Genomic DNA, 15818 nt, shown 5'->3' on the forward strand with positions numbered 1-15818 from the left:
AAAAAATAAATAGTCGATCTATTTTCCATTAACACCACATTATCACCCGCGAGAAACGCGGGCACGTTGCTAGTAAATATTAACGGCTGAGTTCTGCTGATACACTTGCATCACCGGTGCATAGAACAATTTTCCTACAAATCAACTATATATATAGTGTCATTATAAGTTGAGATGTTGTAATTGCAAATTGGTTGATATTAAGGGGAAGAGGTGCCAAAGTCAAACTCTGAATCTTGTAGGGGTTTTCGATCATTTCATTTTTCAAAAATAAATTTCTAAAAACTAGTCTCTTTTAGTGGGTGGTATACTTAAATTGAGGCGGTATTTTAAGGTTGATAACTTTTCTTGTACATATTAAGGTTGAGAGCTTTCCTTGTACATATTATTGAGGAAAGAAATATGCATTAATTATCATATAAATGAGAACTACACTTGTTCATAACTTCTAAATTTTTAGTTAATTAAGTGCTGATGATGTGCCTCCATGTAAGGAAAGTACCTCGGCACATCTTCATCACTTAATTAATTTGAGTTCAAGCTTGCCAGGTAGGCAATTCTAGGTTAGCTGTTCTTATGTTCTATGTCAAATATCAATGCGTATTATGTGTACCATATCCATTATATCGACGTAGTGCCGATGAGTTGCTGGCTTCCTCTCTTGCTTGGTTGCCCCCCTCCCCCCCAAATTTATAAGGGATCATTGTGTGTAGGTCTGGCAATTCAGTCCATGACCCGTTAACCCCTCATTAATCGTCCACTAAAAATCCATTTATTTCTGCCCGATAACTTAATGTGTTAATAGGCTGTCAATCCGTTAGTTAACCGGCGGAAACGGGTTGCCCGACAGAACCCATCGAACCCGCTTAAAAGAGAACAAAAAAAAAAGAGTTTTTTTTTTTAGAATTGTGAGCCCAATATGTATTAACTTTTGATAGTTCGATTTAATGAAAATCAACAATGAAAAAGAGTTTTAATGGGTAATGGGTTGGAAGAGGGTTTAAAAAAAATAAAAAATAAAAACTTTTTTTTTAGAAGGGTTTTAGTAGATAATGGGTGTGAAAAAGAGTTTAAAAAAATGTAAAAAAAAATAATAATAAATTCATTTTTATGTTAACGGGTCTTAACAGGTTTCAATGGCCAATTTATTGTTAACTCCTATTAACGGGTTTTAGTGGGTAATTGATTAGAAAAGAATTTTAAAATTAAAAATAAAAAAATAAAAAAACCTTAGCGGTCTTAACGGGTTCCAACGGGTAACCCGCGAACCCATCGGGCTCAACCCGTTAAGATAACAGGTTGAGCCCATTAAGACCGCCCGTAACCCGCCCGTGACCGCACTATTACCAGGCCTAATTATGAGGAGCCAGAGTCCTGATTTTTGATGGAGTATTACTTTGCCAGCAATGTCGTCACTTGTATCATGCATGCGCCTTATATCATCTCCAACCTTGTCATTCTACAAGTACTCCACTTCGAGAGATCGAGGACGCAATGTCGGGTGGTAGCAGGGGAAACTAGACTCGTCTTTGCTACCTTTTTTTTTGTTTCATGAGATTGGTTATATCAAATACTTAACTCTTTGCTTCACTTGGCTATATCCAGCTAACTTCTACTTTAGACTCATTGTGAACTCAATATGCACGGTAATTAACTGAGTCCAAGTACTATGTTGTGACTTGGTTTTTATTTATAACAAATTACATAAAAGTTATTGACAAAAAATGACTTAACAAATATATCCATTAAAGATTGAATTAAACATATAAGGATTAAATCTTACAAATAAGGACAATGTGTTCTCCACTTGCCACATGTCATGATTTAATTTACTTTTTTTTACCCTTAACTACTTCTTTTGACTTCTAATTCCTTTACAAGGATTAAATCTTACAAATAAGGACAATGTGTTCTCCACTTGCCACATGCCATGATTTAATTTACTTTTTTACCCTTAACTACTTCTTTTGACTTCTAATTCCTTTACAATGATTAAATCTTACAAATAAAGACAATCTACTCTCCACTTGCCACATATCATGGGTTAATTTACTTTTTAACCCTTAACTACTTCTTTTGACTTCTAATTCTTTTACCTCTTTTTTTTTAGAATAATCCTTTTATCTTACTTTTTTTTCTTGAGAATAATCATTTTACGTTACTTTTTTTTTTTTAGAACAATCCGTTTATGTTACTTTTTTTTTCTCTTGAGAATAATCCCTTTATGTTACTTCAAAAAACCTCATTCTCTTACTACTTTCATCTCATTGTCTAATTCTGCTACTGCACTCGTCCAATCGTGCAACTGCAGTCGTTGCACTCATACTCGTCTAGTTCTGCTACTACACTTGTACTCGTGTTGTGCTACTGCACTCGTGATCGTCTAATCCTGCTACTGCACTCATACTTGTCCAGTTCTGCTACTGCACTCGTCATCGCCTAATCCTGCTACTGCACTAGTTGTACTCATACTCATCAAGTTCTTGTTGCACTCATACTCGTCCAATTATGCTAGTGCACTTCTACTCGTGTTTTGCTACTTTACTCATCATCGCCTAATCCTGCTACTGCAGTCGTCCAATCCTGCTACTGCTACTGCACTCGTCCAATCTGGCTACTGCACTTGCTGTACTCATACTCGTCTAGTTATGCTACTGCACTTGTACTGGTGTTCTGCTACTGCACTCGACATTGCCTAATCCTGCTACTGCACTCATAATCATATTGCACTTGTATTGACAATATGATTGTTTCTGGTCTTTGCCTTTGTTTCTTGCTCCATTGTTCTCTTCTTCTTCCTCCTCCTCTACTTCATTGTCCTCTTCTCCCTCGTCTTGTTCCTTCTCATCTTCTTCCTCCTCTTCTTCATCCTCCTCTTCTTCCCTTTCTTGTTCCACTTCTTTCTGCTTTTGTCTCTTTACTCTTGTGCTTGGAAATTTTTTCCTACATGCCGGAGCTTTTCTTCTCACCGATTTTGTTGTTCCATCTCCCTTTTGCACCTATACACAGTGGCATATCAAATCATTAACATAAACAATAAACTATAAAGTTGCAGATCATTTCAATTTAAACAGTAGCAGATCAAATCATATTATGTATGCAATGCACCTTAGATATGTATGCAATGCACCTTAGATATATAGTACTTATGGTTCTTATTTAAACACATCTGCTTATTTGAACTTTATTTACCTACTTTGATTACATTCACATGGTTTCACCTTCTAGATATACCATATCCTAGCTTCTTTGGAAAAAGCACCGCATTAATTGATAACCAAAGACGTACAGAAAGTGTACACATACCTCCAACAATATGGAGTATAATTACTACATCACCAAGCATAAGTAACACCCTCTTTGAGACACCCACAAGCCATGGTGAGGCCCAACCGAGACATGCATCCTGTAGCCCTATGTTCAAGCTACGCTACGGTATCCGGAAGTCGCAAATCCGTCGCCGGGAAGCCACCTTCCCGGCCTTGCCAACATGCCCTCACAAATAGGCTTTCTAGACTAGAATAGTTGTTTGCTTGTCCCACATCGAAAACCATGTAAAGGAGATGGCTTCCTTCACCTATAAAAGGAATGCCTCCTCCCACTTAAACACAAGGAATTACATCTCTTGTAATCTTGTTGGGCCGCAAGGCTCGACACACTAGTGCACATTCAAGTGGACGTAGTTTCCCACTAAGGCGGGAAACGAACCACTATACATCTCGTGTCACTATCTCTCTATCTCTTTCTTTACGTTAATTAGATCCCCAACGGATCCAAGCATTAACATTGGCGCCGTCTGTGGGAAGCCAACACAAAGGCTTCGTCACGTACCATGAACTTCGGTAAACATCAAATGAGAGCTCGGTCAACGCCCGGCGGAGTCGGTCAATGCTCGGCGGAGTCGGTCAACGCCCAGCGGAGCCGGTCAACGCCCATAGGGTCCGGTCAACGCTGACCATGGTTAGTCAACGCTGAACCTTCAAAAAAAAAAATATATATATATATATATATATATATATATATTCAGTGCCAAATTTGCTCTGGACACCCAGAAAAATTCTCTGGGCACCCATCTCCATTTTTCAAATCTGCATTTGCGCCCAAACTTCCGCTACGTTGCAAACTGCAGCGTTCCGCTCCGCTACCTGCAGCCAACCTGCAACCTGCAAACCTCTGCAGCCTTCACCCTTCTGCCACCCTTCTGCAGCTCCGCCGGATAGCTCCTTCCGCTGACCCAAGCCTCCGCTAGCTGTTGTCGTCAAACGAGCTCCGCTAACGAGCCACTGCTAGCTAAAGCTCAACCGAGCTTCTTCCGCTAGCAACCTCCGCCACACTGTACACCGCTAGGAGACGCTAGTGGCAAAACCTCCGCCGAGCACCACCACCGCTAGGAGCAACCACTAGCCAAAGCTCGGCGGAGCTGGTCCTCCGCCCAACTTGCATCCCCGCAGAACTGGTGATGCTAGGAGCAACTAGCTGCAAAACCTCCGAACTGGTGATGCTAGGAGCAACTAGCGGCAAAACCTCCGAACTGGTGATGCTAGGAGACGCTAGCGGCAAAACCTCCGCCAAACTGGTCCTCCGCCAAACTGGTCCTCCGCCAAACCGGTACTCCGCCAAACTGGTGCTCTGCCAAACTGGTGCTCCGTCGAACCGGTGCTCCACCAAACTGGTGCTCCGCCGAATTGGTCCTCCGCTTAACTCGCCGTCTCCGCCACACTTTCAGCATCCGCCAAACTTTCGGACCACCACCAGCGGCAGAAGCTCCATCTTCGCCGGCTATCCTCCGCCCAACTCCTCCGCTCCGCCACTGCTACACTGCTGATTGGGCTGCACCATTGGGCACCCTCCAACCTGCAACTGCGGACACCCAACAATTCACTATGGACACCCATTTGCAGATCAGTTTGCATCAGTCCGCCAGCTACGTGCCATCAGCGGCACCGCTAGCTCCCATCAGCGGCAAAGCAAGCACCAGCTTCTGCCCATCACCGCTAGCGGCCATGACTTTCACCGCTAAGAACCATCAGCGATACTCCGCCAAGAACCCATGTTCTTCGGTCAAACCCCCGCCGGCAGGGCTCCGCCAGCCACAACGCTGCTAGGAGAAACCGCTAGATAAGGCTCCGCCGCGCCGAACTCCTCTAAAGTTCCAGGACCACCCCTGGCCAACTCTCACAGTACCGCTGACCACCTCCAGCGGCAAAGCTCCATCGAATGCTCTGCCAATCCCCGGCGAACAAAGCTCGGTGTACTCCGCTGGAATCCACTCAGCCCGTCACTCCGCCAAGCATCCTCCACTAGGCCTAACAAGGACTTGAAAACAATAACACAACTTTAGCGATCAAATATGCACACCGCCGGCCAAACCTGCAACTGATCTGGATACGTCAATCACCATCACGTCATCTCCATTCTTGGCGTTGCCTTCAGTCTCAATTTGGGAACGGCCCTCAGTTACCCTCACAGATACCCAGCTGATCAAATTGAACTTGAGGTCTTCTCATTGGATCGATCAGCTCTTGGCTATCATGCAAAACTCCACCTCAAAGATAAGTTCGTTGACTTTCATTAGTCTCATTTGTTTATAAACATAAATCATCGCGTGCTGCACTGCTACACATGGCCTTCTGTAAATTGCTGTCATATAACTTTGAGTGCTTAACACACGTGTTTAGTGCATGTCCGCTAACCACGTTATATGTTCAAATACTTGCAGCCACATATGTGTTTAAGTATTTGCTAGCCACATATTTGTTTAAATTACTTGCAACCATGTCTAGGCTCTATCAGAGATGGACACTCACCATGCCATTTATCCATGTCTCTGCATGTGTCATTCACAAAAGGCATAATTGGTCAATTGCTGTTGTGCATACACTCTTAATCTCTTGTTCCAAGTTCCCCCAGACACAAGTACTACCTACTAAGCATAAGTGGGTCACTCACTGACATACTATATATATATTCAATACCATGCCTAGCTCAGTGCAGCTTCATATATAGCACGTAATCATCCATATCTAAATGCATGTCGTTAGCAATTATTGCCATGCCTAATTATTTCCATGCCTATACATGCACTCATAAGTCATAATAGGCACTTGATAGAGCAACAGTTGCATTTATGGAGTTAACAGTTCCCATTAGGTAGCTTGCTGAGGAGTTGATAAACAATGGTTTGCTAGTCTCTCATAGTCATGCCATCACTATGATCAATTTCCTTTAAATTAAGGCAACAAAAGTTCATGCTTCTTACCTATTATGGGCAGGGTCCTTTTTGTATATATTTACATGCTGCTGCATACGTATATCAAAATGACCATCTCACCTAGTGCATTTCCATATAAGTTATACCGCCATGGATCTTTTCCATCGGTGCACGTAATGAGTTTTGTTCCCCACAAATTTGACATTCAAAATGGGCATTTATGCATGTTATTTGTCATCAAATACTACACTTGTCTATACACTTTGTTTAAAATTTTGTCAAAATACATATACAAAATACTAGTGTTGATTTTACATACTCATGTGCTAATCACCTATTTTGTTTCAAGGAAATTCAACTATTTCTATTGAGCATTCAACCGCAACTACGAGTTGACGTGCATTATCGAAATGCTTTATCCGCCACAAGCAATGGACCGTCATGCTCGGCCAACTCCGCTAACCTCCAAATCGGCATAAGATAAGTCACTATATCTTACATTTTACGCTCTTTCAATTTGAGCTACCGCCATGCCAATACCATGCTTTTACTACTTCTAAGCATGCTTATAGAATATCACACTTGATATGCATTTACATGCTTCTACGATCTCTAAGCATGCCTACAAAAATATAAAATATTATTGGCATCCACATTACAAATACATGCTATACACATATGCCATGCTTCTATTTTTTAATTGCAACTCAATTAAATAAACATGGGACACTCGAACAAAATTTTATTACTTGCTCTATTTTGTTTGCCATGTTTCATACAAATACACACTGTATGAGTCTATGGTCACCGCCAAGCGGTAAGGCAACGCCTCATAATGACAATGACCGCTACGCGGCATTGCAGTCAAGGTTTTCTCCTTCGAGAAAACAGCAAGGGACTAGTTAACACAGCCCACGGCAGCCATTGATCCGGCAGTTAACCCCGACGCTTGGGTATCTAAGATTGGGCTCGCTACCCAACACCCTCTGCTCCGCGCAGCTCCCCTCATCAAACAATTTTTCGACCATCCGGAGGTCTATAGCCAGGAGTGGGGGACTCCTCGCAGGGCCTAGCAGGGGCCCACCCGAAAGGGCAAAAGCGTTCGCTCCAACCAATTCTAGATGGACGACGCACTCGCACTAATTTTGCTTGATATACGGCACAAAGCTACGCTTTGGTATCAACCCGCGAGCACACCCTCCTTGACTGGGGACTTCGGGGACTTGTACATACAGCCCAGCATAATTAGCAACGGTCACACTCATGCCTCAGGGCATCACCTTCGAGCTACCCGTTAAAGCCTCAGCGGCATCACGAGCTTCCCGCTCATGCCTTCCCGGCACCCACGAGCTTCCGCTCGTGAGCTTCCCGCTCATGCCTTCCCGGAACCCCGAGCTTCCGCTCATGCCTTCCCGGAACCCCGAGCTTCCAGCTCATGCCTTCGCGGCACCCCGAACTTCCGCTCATGCCTTCCCGGCAACCCAGAGCTTCCGCTCATGCCTTCCCGGCACCCCCAAGCTCCCGCTCATGCCTTCCCGGCACCCCCGAGCTCCCTCTCATGCCTTCCCGGCACCTTGAGCTTCCGCTCATGCCTTCGCGGCACCCCGAGCTTCCGCTCATGCCTTCCCGGCAACCCAGAGCTTCCGCTCATGCCTTCGCGGCACCCCCGAGCTTCCGCTCATGCCTTCCCTGCAACCCATGAGCTTTCCGCTCATGCCTTCGCGGCACCACGAGCTTCCCGCTCATGCCTTCCCGGCAACCCAGAGCTTCCTCTCATGCCTTCCCGGCAACCCACGAGCTTCCTGCTCCTGCCTTCCCGGCACCCCCGAGCTTCCGCTCATGCCTTCCCGGCAACCCCGAGTGTTTCGCTCATGCCTTCCCGGCAACCCAGAGCTTCCGCTCATGCCTTCCCGGCACCCCCGAGCTCCCGCTCATGCCTTCCCGACACCCTGAGCTTCAGCTCATGCCTTCGCGGCACCCCGAGCTTCCGCTCATGCCTTCCCGGCAACCCCGAGTGTTTCGCTCATGCCTGCCTGGCAATCCTCGAACTTTACACTCATGTCTACTCGACACACCACACGTTAATGGAACATTGAATTCTTCTACCATTTGTCGCTTATGACAAATCGAATTCTTTTCACGTTCCATTAATACGAGCGACAACCAAACAAACAAAAGCGTTCAAGCATTCAACACTCACGAATTACAAATGCTTACCTCCATAACGCTCATACAACTTACATTTATCGTATGCAATCCATATGCTCACACGACCATACGCGTTCTCGAGTTTGTACGTCATAAGCGATCGTACTCGGCGCCATTCGAGTGTATACATCAACATGTATCATGCACCCCGTACGTTCGTATATGCCAACGCATATAAGTGCAACTCACATTTGTTGCCCAATGCAACGAGAATCCTACATATGCCTGTTTTTTTTGTCTTTGTTGTGCAGGTTCACGAGTCCCTTCTTGCTTACGGAGTTCGGGGACTTGTAGGGGCTCCGTGCCGCCCGGTTACTTATGCTTGATGACATCGTGGTTATAACTCCCCAACCAAGAAGCTCCTCTTACTTGGGGACTTCGGGGACTTGTACATACCTCCAACAATATGGAGTATATTTACTACATCACCAAGCATAAGTAACACCCTCTTTGAGACACCCACAAGCCATGGTGAGGCCCAACTGAGACATGCATCCTGTAGCCCTATGTTCAAGCTACGCTACGGTATCCGGAAGTCGCAAATCCGTCACCGGGAAGCCACCTTCCCGGCCTTGCCAACATGCCCTCACAAATAGGCTTTCTAGACTAGAATAGTTGTTTGCTTGTCCCACATCGAAAACCATGTAAAGGAGATGGCTTCCTTCACCTATAAAAGGAATGCCTCCTCCCACTTAAACACAAGGAATTACATCTCTTATAATCTTGTTGGGCCGCAAGGCTCGACACACTAGTGCACATTCAAGTGGACGTAGTTTCCCGCTAAGGCGGGAAACGAACCACTATACATCTCGTGTCACTATCTCTCTATCTCTTTCTTTACGTTAATTAGATCCCCAACGGATCCAAGCATTAACAGAAAGTAATGAAATTTTATAGAAACTGAGATAGAAGCTCACATAGCTTACGCGGTATACTTGGAGCCATGTAAGAACTATATTGCATTTGGAACAATCTTTCCATAACAACATTAATGTCAATGGTCGTTCAAATAGTCAAATATTGAAAGCACAAGATCATGATGTTCTAGACATAATGCAGAAACACGCACCAAAACAGAGTCGAACTGAGACTGGCTCATATAAAAAATTATCTCTGTTATATTTTTCCAATCTGTCTCATACAATGTACTAAACCAAGCCATGTAAAATCATGTGCTACTCAAACTCTCAGTACCAGACAAAGTTTTGAATTGCAAAGGAAACAATAGACTCAGTGGTAACAGCTCCAAATAAGCACAAACACACAGCAACATCAAAAATCCTCCAACTCTTTCACGTCGTTAATGCGGTAATGTATATAACAAACTAATCCAAACCAAGCATTTACTCCAATTTTTCCAAGCCAGTGACTGTGCAGTTGCTTCGAAAATGACAGACAGAATTCTAAGTTTCCCTACTCACTATCAACTATGATATTCCGATATTCAAGCTCAATAATCCACAATACCAGATGTTGAGAAACAAATCAAATTCGAAGATTAAAGCCACAGGATGACAAACCTGAGCAAGAACTAGTTTGGGCAAATTGGTGCCCTAAAAGGAAGCGACGGCCTCAGCTCTGCTGATCCTGCCATCTTCGTCCAAATCCGCTCTCCTAAGGTAAGCCATTTGTCTCCGATTTCACACGGATCACATCCAAAATCCCAAACCGAATCAAATTTGGTTTGAATCTCAGGCGACAATGGCGAATTGAATTGTGCCTGTGTGGGATCGAGGGATTAGATCGATGAGAGGTGAGAGGGAGAGAGAAATTGGGTTGGATCCGTCGAAATTGAAGAAAACCTTATGTTGCTACTGCGTTGGATCCGTCGGTGGAGATTTTAGGGTTTCTGATTGCATTTTGCATTTTGGGATTTTTTGGTTGTTGCATATTATGTCAGTGGCATGCACGTAAATTGTGATGAAAACTGAGCAATTTGGTCATTTTCCATTAACATTCTGAGCCAGGCCTGTTTTATTAGGTTTTGGGTCTGGGATTGTGTCCTTATTTGTATAAAACTATTTGAAAGTGAGTTTTATGTGTTTATATCTTTGGTCTGGTGCTACTGTGTAATTTTCTATATCTATTACTCAATCTTCTAATCCAAAACCCTTGAAATCCTTCTTTTAGCAAATTCAAAGGGATTCCAACAACATATCAAGATCGAGAACCAACTCTTTGATTAATTTTGGTGGAGGACAGACCTACTCATAAGAGATCAATATCATGTAATTTTGATTCATTCTTCTTCTCATGGTTGAAGATAGAGATAAAAAGTAGAGTAACAGATTATTGTATTTCATGTTCAAGGGCATTTTGGTAAAAATAAGGAGGTCTACTTATCTTTTCAAGTATTCTAAAAAGTAAATTAGAGGTATACTAAGCATGGGAGGTCCAAATAGCAAATTTGGAGGTCTAACTAGAACCACCCAAAAAAAAAAATGATAAACTCATGCCTAACGTTTAAACCCTAGCTATAGAAAGAGAATAAAAGAAACAAAAAAATATATTTTTTCAAAATTTGCAGAAACCCAACAAACGTCGAATTCATATACATGTGTTATGCAAATCTATTGATGAATGTATGTGCAAATCTATTGACTGAATTACATGATATTTTTTCTATTCTTGATTGAAGAAAAAAATTGTTGTTTAAATCTAAGTTTGAATGTAATGAAAAGAAAAAATGAAAAATTTGTTTTTTAGAAGAAAGTCAAAATAATTTAGAGCCATTAGATATTGGAAGAATAAGATGATCTTTTTTCTTAAAAAATACATGACATGATTTGACAAATAAGTAATGTGTGTATGTGACATGGCATGATATCTTGGATTGATGCCACAAATCTTAGGCTTCATTGAGGCTTATAATCATTTTCCTTAGTTATTAGTTGTTACTGATTTCAATGAAAAAAGAAGAAAGAAGAAGTGCGATTTCTGAACAAGATTTGTAATGGAAATCCCAGTATAACGCAAGTTTCTATCTCATGGTCATTGATCGAGCCACTGGTTGTGCTTGTGCATCTAATAAACCCTTTTCAACAATGAGTCCTTCTATAACTAGGATTTCTATTATTGCAACGACGTCTATTTGTGAAACCTACCTTGTACAGAGTAATTTAGGAGACCTTTTCTAACTATTATTCCGTTTCCTACCAAAAGAAAAAGAAAAATGAAAACAAGACCATTTAAGGGCATCAACAATTCAAAATCGATCAGAAGGGAGAAAAACTACACAGAGACCCAAAAGTGAAGCAGAATCAAGATCATCGACCTAACCACAACGTTAATGGCCGTCAACGTATTGGGATCACCTCACAAAATGCCTCACCTTCACGACTTACCAGACCTTGTTATTGACAAAATCCTTGGGTTCCTTCCTACTAAAGCTGCCGTCCAGGCTACCTTTCTTTCCGAGCAATCTGCAGTTTCTTCAGCGTCTGCACTAAATTTCGACGAGGCTGATGATTTTCGACGTCACAACCTCAATGGTCGGGTTGCCTACCGACAGCTACAGCTGCTACACAACAAGTTCATCAACTTCTTGAAAGGTTATTTAGAATATCATGAGAAATATGAGAAGAAAGAGGTCCTAGATGCACTTAGGCTTCACATGAGGTTATATGTGTGTGGAGATGCTACTATCATTGATAGGTGGTTGGAACGTGCAATTAATAGAGGTCTCAAAGAATTAGATATTAGCCCTCGACCAATGGTGGTGAAAGCTGAAAATATATATCGCTTACCTTGGGTATCCTTTGCTAATAATGCACAGTCTCTTACTAGTCTAAATCTGGAGTATGTTAGTATAGCGGACATTCAAAGTGCAAAACTTAAAAGGGATGAAAAGTACCTTCTTCCCTCCTTAAAAACCATGTCCTTCGAATGTGTGTGGTTTGATGACAAAGCTCTCTTCTCCTTACTATTGGAGTGCCCTTCCATCAAGTATTTGTCACTGATTGAATGCCGCTTTGGAGACTTCACGTGTCGTGTTTCAAGTTCAACTCTCAAGTCCTTGCAAGTTAAGTATTGCAAGCGGCTACAATTTGTTCAAGTTGATGATGAAGCTAAGAACCTTGAATCTTTTACATTTGTTTCTCCGCTACCACCAAATTCAAAATGTGAAAAGGTGATCTTGAATAATACCTTCAACTTGAAAAATATCACCATTTGTGTTGATGACCTATGGGAATTTTCTTTGAACGGATATCATCGTACACTAAAAGCCACACTCGATGTCCAAAATCTCCATCTTTTCGATTTTCTTGGGAGTTTAAAGGATGAATTTTCTATTATAAGATGTCAGTGGGTCAAGATTGCAGTTCGAGAACTCTGGTTCAAAAATTGGTTCGTGCATTACTCTTCACATTTTCCTACATTGATTGGTTGTCTCAAAGAATTTGGGTGCTGCAATAAAGTATCCCTCTATAATCAAGATCTGAAGGCTCTCATCATTCCTAATCATTTTAGGAAGGAATTCTCTTCACCATTGCCTAAAATTTGCATTCTAGAGGTAAGGATGCCAAATCCACCAAAAGAAGTGAGTAGAGATTATTTCGACTTGATGGTCTCCTTGCATTGGATTGCACCTTCCGCACAAGTGAAAATCTGCAAAAGTGAAACGCACCGTTTTGATGCATTGTCAGAAGAATTTTAGGGTTTATTCCCATATGTTTTGTATTAAGTCACCTCTAGTTTCATCGACACTTAGTTGTTTGCTATTTAGGGATCGGAACGTTTTGGTTGTTCAAGATATCATCTATGAAAGAATTTGCTTTATTACTCTTTTCTCTCTAGCTTTACATTTCTTATCCATCTACTCTGTTAGGGTTTACAACTTTACAACCCTAACAAAATCCAGTAAATGTTGAATGAGAATGGTGATTTAGTTAATTCTCAGCTTTCCTATTGTCATGCTAGAAGTACTCTCTCAAAAGCACTTAGTTAAAAATAGTTTCAGACATCATCTTTTTATTTATTGAAGTTAAGAAATATATGTCTCTAAATATAGCAATGGGTGGCTCGTCATCGCCAGAAAAATACATTGTTACTCAATTTTGTCCAAACTCACTTGATACAGCATGATGTGGCAAGCTCGAGTCCCAATAGTGACTTTGTACAAAATTGAGGGAAAATGTATTTTTCTGATACACATTTTATAGCTGATACCTATTTTATATAACTTTGATACACTTTTGATGCCGGAAACAAGTTAGACCAACCCCTGATAGCCAAGAACCTGTTACGTCACGGCGTTGAGAGTTTACAATGACGACGAGCCACCCATGTTACCGACATCCGATGCAAGGTTCAATTCGATGCTGAAATCTGACGAACTGGAAAGGTTAAAATAGATTTGGGGATGAGAGAGATTAAAATGGTAAAAATGTATTAAAATAGAAAGTTAGAAACTATATGTTATGACATGTGTGAGAGAATAGTAGTGGTATCTTTGTTTTGTTTGGAGGAAGCTCCAGCAATTAATAGTTTTGAAATGCGTAGGGTTGCTAATGGTAATAAAATCTCTATCATTGCATTGTGATCCTTGCTATTACCAATGGCAATGATTTTGTTGAATAAAAGTTAATGTTCTGTTTCATACATCAGGCAAAGACGTTTATGGAAGTATGGTTGAATCAAAACAAATGGATGGAATGGCATTGCCAGCGCAGAACAATATTGTTAATACATCATCTACGTACTTTTAAATTCAAAAGGCGAACTCTACTTTTAAATTCATCTTGATCAGCTAATACATCATCTTATTACAAGAATAGTCACCATTTTTGGTATTGTGGAAAGGTCATGCATGCACTCATACTTCGGGGCTCATCGATGAATGAAATTGACGTTGATGCTCTAGTTAATTAATTAGTTGTTACTGATTTCAATAGAAAAGAAGAAAGAAGAAGTGCTATTTCGTTCCGGGCCTGAACAAGATTTGTAATGGAAATCCCAGTATAACGTAAGTTTCTATCTCATGGTCATTGACCCACTGGTTGTGCATCTAATTAATCTATAGTTAAAATCATATCAATTCTGTTTCTTTTTCATTTTTGTTAGCACCGCAAAGAAGACTTAAGTTAGCTAATAAACCTTTGTCAACAATCAGTCCTTCTATAACTAGGATTTCTATTATATATTGGAACGACCATTTGTAAAAACCTAGCTTGTACAGAGTAATTTAGGAGATCTTTGCTAACTATGATTCAGTTTCCTACCAAAAGAAGAAAAAAAAAAATGAAAACAAGCAAGGACTATTTAAGGGCATCAACAATGATCAGAAGGGAGAAAAACCACACAGCGACCGCAAAGTGAAACAGAATCAAGGTCATCGACCTAACCACAACGTTAATGGCCGTCAACGTATTGGGATCACCTCACAAAATGCCTCACCTTCATGACTTACCGGACCTTGTTATTGACAAAATCCTTGGGTTTCTTCCTACTAAAGCTGCCGTCCAGGCTACCTTTCTTTCCAAGCAATCTCCAGTTTCTTCAGCGTCTGCACTAAATTTCGACGAGCCTGATGATTTTCGACGTCACAACCCCAATGGTCCCTTTGCCAACCTACGCCAACACAAGAAGTTCATCAACTTCTTGAAAGGGTATCTAGAATATCATAAGACATATGAGAAGAAAGAGGTCCTAGATTCACTAAGGCTTCATATGCATTTTTATTTCTGTCGAGATGCTACTGTCATTGATAGGTGGCTGGAACGTGCAATTAATAGAGGTCTCAAAGAATTAGATATTAGCCCACGACAAATGACTATTATCCATGGAGAAATAGTGGTGGAAGCCGAAAAACTGTATCGCTTACCTTGGGTATCCTTTGCTAATAATGCACAATCTCTTACTAGTCTAAATCTGGAGTATGTTAGGATGGCAGACATCCAAAGTGCAAAACTTCAGAGGGATGAGAAGTACCTTCTTCCCTCCTTAAAAACCATGTCCTTCGAATGTGTGTGGTTTGATGACAAAGCTTTCTTCTCCTTACTATTGGAGTGCCCTTCCATCAAGTATTTGTCACTGACCGGCTGCACATTTGGAGACTTCACGTGTCGTGTTTCAAGTTCAAGTCTCGAGTTCCTGAAACTGAAGTTTTGCTTTCAGCTTGAGGTGCTTCAAGTTCATGATGAGACTAACAATCTTGAATCTTTTACTTTTTTTTCGGAGTCAGCACCATATTCACTATGTGAAAATGTGATCATGAATAAATCCTTCAAGTTGAAAAATATCAACATTTTTACGGGAAGTTACAACCTCTACGACTCCTACCATTTATCTTGGGTGACATTATTTGCTAATGCAAAATTCCTAACTAGTCTAAATCTGGAGGACACGAGAATTGCAAACATTAGTGCAAACGTTCAAAGTGACGAGCGCCTTCTTCCCT

This window comes from Rosa chinensis, chromosome 4, assembly GCF_002994745.2.
Source record: "Rosa chinensis cultivar Old Blush chromosome 4, RchiOBHm-V2, whole genome shotgun sequence".
Taxonomy (NCBI): domain Eukaryota; kingdom Viridiplantae; phylum Streptophyta; class Magnoliopsida; order Rosales; family Rosaceae; genus Rosa; species Rosa chinensis.